This window comes from Magnolia sinica, chromosome 19, assembly GCF_029962835.1.
Source record: "Magnolia sinica isolate HGM2019 chromosome 19, MsV1, whole genome shotgun sequence".
NCBI lineage: Eukaryota > Viridiplantae > Streptophyta > Magnoliopsida > Magnoliales > Magnoliaceae > Magnolia > Magnolia sinica.
In genome coordinates, this window is record NC_080591.1 from 53,483,447 (window position 1) to 53,487,641 (window position 4,195).

At 37.0% G+C, this 4,195-nt stretch overlaps 1 pseudogene; it reads right to left on the minus strand.

The window, feature by feature from the left end:
* Nucleotides 1–641: 641 nt before the first annotated feature.
* Nucleotides 642–1,816, minus strand: LOC131234769 (gibberellin 2-beta-dioxygenase 1-like; annotated as a pseudogene).
* Nucleotides 1,817–4,195: the final 2,379 nt, after the last annotated feature.

The window sequence follows — 4,195 nt, forward strand, 5'->3', positions numbered from 1 at the left end:
CCCTGAAAACTTAACAAATGATCATCATAATTATGTTCCATCAATTAAAATACAAATCCAAGAGATGCAAGACCTTAAAAATGGTCTGATGTATTTGTTGCCTATCAACCACCCTTTACAGCAAGTCCCTCTCTTGTCACCTGTTGCAGTAACAAAAAATCACACGAAAAAAAAAAAAACATTTTCTTCCAAACTTTGATTGTAGAAGAAAGATTTGAAAATAAAATGAGACAGAGTTTATTCACAATGTGATGGTACGTAAAGCCTCATACACATCATTTATTAGTAGTCATGTTTTGTCTGTACCTGCCGTTTATATATTTTATCGTCCATAGTTCCATGTGCCATCAAACGATATGCATAAACGGGCTTTGTTTGCCTATACCTGCAAGAAAGCAATACATTTTAGAAACAAAGAACAACAACAAGAAAACTGCGCTCCAAAAGATTAAGCATTAATTTTTTTAGAAAATAAATATCTCGATTATGTCATACCTCCAAACCTGAGCCTGAAGATCATAAGTAGGGTTCCACGAACCGTCAACAAGGATTACATGGTTAGCAACGTGAAGGTTGATGCCTCATCCCATGATTCAAACAACTCCAAGCAACCTAGCCTCCTTCCAGAGATGGCAACTGTACTTCACCACTACTCTTGCAATACTGCTGCTCTCCCATTCTCAATTGGGTCCACCATATTAAGCCCATTCTTCAAAACAGAGACACTTGGGAGTTGAATAGAAAGAAGAAAAAGAAGCATCATTATGCAGATTTATACCTGCAAGGAATCACCAACGATGACAAAGGAGTTGTGGTCAGGTGGGACTGAAACCCAGCTCCCATCACTGAGAGAGATTTGAAGGCCTGATGTATTGTTTGATCTCAGAACTGATATTATCTGAGGGTCAGTGTGTTCTCCAAAACCAGTTAAGCTTGGTTCAACCTTCAGCCCTTCAGTTAAAGATTCAAGTAACTCCACAAGCTAATTTCTTCACAGCTGATATGTAATCACTTACAGCAGAGCTGAAAAATAACCCACCACAACCAAAGGTCATTTCATCAAAACATGAAGTATTATTGCATAAAAACAGAAGCTCCAAGTTGAAGAATCGTAGCTATAAATAGCTAATGCTATTTGAAAAATGCAATTGGGTTTGAGCTGCAAGAGAAAATGGTTGGATTTTCTTACCAAAAGATTTCTGGGTTTTCTCTAGAAATGGCCCAAGATCTCTGAGAAATGGAATTGGCATTGGTTTGAAAGAGGAGATACTCAATCCAGCCCACATCACCATTGGGTCCAATCCTATTGTTTCCATACCCAAACGGATTAGCAGGGCCAGCTTTTTCCTTCTCAGGTTGAGGTAAGGAGAACTTCACAACCTCAGCTCCCAACCTATCGATGAACTCTAATGGAATGCCATGGTTGAAGAATCCAAACTCTTCACAGGCTTTCACAAGAAGAGTTTTGGACTCGGGTTTTGACAGGTCTATGGTTGGAATGCCAGGGTTGGACATGGGCTTCTGGTTTCCTACAAAACTAATCTGATCTAATGCTGGTTGGGACAACAACTTTTTTTTTTTTTTTTTTTTTTTTCAAGAGCAGAGCTGAAGAAAACAGAGAGAAACAGAGGAATCTGGATATGTCGTTGGGACAACCTATCAATGCTTTCCTAGAGTAAAGCATCCATGTTCAATTCCAGCTCTAACGTATGTGTTGTTGAGTGCAAATATAAAATAAGCAACAATTTCTTTATATTCAAGTTGAACATGAAAAATTAGTGAACTATGGGAATCTAATCACATAAAAGCATCACGATGCTCCAATCACCAACAGAAGCATCAATTGAAATTACAAGCAAAACATAAACATCTTAGAAAACAAAATAGGCAGCTGGATCCTATGACCTTACAACGTACCATCTCGAAGTTGACGCCGAGAACCAGGAGACTTCATAGGTGCTCCATGTTGCTGCAAATGAACTGTAACTCAGACAGAGAGGTAAAATGTTGCACATAGCAATAGTGATGAATTCTCCAAATAAAACATAAAAACATGAAACTGTTGTGTCATGTTTTCATGTTTGGATTAATATTTTCTGTTATATCAATTTTTAAGACTTGGTTGGACATTTAGAAAGCATTAAGACACATAATTTTTTAATACTCGAATTATTTCTTAATATCACGAGGTCCAGCCAGCTCCAGCCCCTCCCTCCATGCCAATAAAGCATAGGAGAACAACTCCAATATATTGTATATTCCACCAAATAGTAGTTTCCTCCCCTTTTTTTCTGTGGATAGGTAAATTGGGATCACACTTGAGACCTAAATGTTGCCTCAAAGAGCACCATCCATGGAGAACCAACTCATAGTTACTACTTACTACATTCATCTAATTGTTAAGCGAATGAAATAATTTTTTGTTAAACAAGAAATACACAGCAGGCTTAAAGAGAAGACATGAAACAATACAAATGAAAATTTCCAGATCACAATGAAGAAATCATAAGTATGCATCTTTGACCTGAGGCATTCCATGAGCTATAAAACATGAGAGTATCGACAAGATATCCGTTTGCATTTTCCATGTAAAAACGTCCTGGCAAACCTTCAAAAGCAAAAGAAAAACCCGAGTGTAAGGACAAAAATGAATCAAAACAAACTAACAACAAATATGGTTTGCAAAATTTTTACAAGAATGGCATCACTTATCCACTCACATACATGGGTGCAAAATAAAGACATCAATGCAAAGCTTGTTCAAGGATGAAGACATCAATGCAAGCATGCAAGGTTACAAGGCAACTACTCAAATGAGCTGCCTTGCCACCATATCTAATAATTTATCAACCTTATGAAAGACAATGGAACCTAGGACAAATCAACAAAGATAAGAAACAAAGAAGAGACTCAGGCTCATCTATAGTTTCACATCTTAGAAGTATAAGTAGACTTGCAGCTGAATGGACCCTTGTTCCTGTATACAATCCAGTTAGCTCAATGAATCCCTCAATATCGCTAGCTGGAAAAAATCGAAGTTACCTCCAACATAATAACTAACAATAGAAATAATTGGCACCACAGTTCAACATCATATTTGTTGTAATGCTTGGGATGGGCATCATTTTCTGGCACACAATCATATCAAATGAAGGACAAAATGTGAAAATCAATTTGCATGTATAAAAAGGGAGCGAATAAAGGAAACCAATTACCATTTCAACTTTGACTTCCTGTATACCAGCTGCCAACCTGAGTGACCTAAAGCAAAATAAGGAAGACCATCATTATCATCATTTAAGCCTTATCCCAACTAATTGGGGTCAGCCACATGAATCCTTTTCCACCATCATTATCATAACTTGCTTTTGAGTGCTTGTCACTTACCACAGCAACCTACATATCAGAAATCATGGACCTCAATTGCTCGGCAACAAAGTCCTCTGAAACATGAACTCCCTGGTTATAACAAAATAACTCCATTAGAAAAAACTTAGTTCAAGATGAGGCATGAGCAAAAATTGAATAGCACTTAGGAAATTGAATAAAGATAAAGAACAACTGATAACATCTTATAAAAGAAAATGCTTTGAAGAACGATCGCATACTGATGCAGAAAATTTTCTAAATTATATCAACAAAATAACACATAAACCTTGACTTCAAAGAAAGAAGAAAACAATACATAGAAATGTAGAACCAGCTTCATGAATTGGAGGAACCGAAAGGCTAAAAGAAATAGAATTTGACATCATGTGGGGTGATGCCTAACCTTAACTTGGGTGAGCAGTTCGTCAGGTAGAGGACCACCTGAGTAGTAAATGAAATCAAGAAACACATCAACAGCTCCAGGCTCCAGTCCTGTAAGTAGAATCTTTTGAATGAGCTCATATGTTGCCTTGGAAGTGTCATATAACACTGGAAGCCACCCATCAAAACATTCATGATAGCCAAAAAGGAAAAGTTTTAGTAAATTTGAGCAACAAATTCATATCCAAACATGGCAGCACAACTTTTATATAAAAGCCAACATGCCTCATTATAAAGTATAAATCAATCATGACGCTCTACATGGTTAAAGACGATATAATAGTGCCGTGATATTCAATATTTCACATGGGATGGGAGCCCATAAAGCAGAGTTATGTACATTGCCTAAGCCAAGTCCTAATTATTGGTTGAAAAAGGGAAGTCT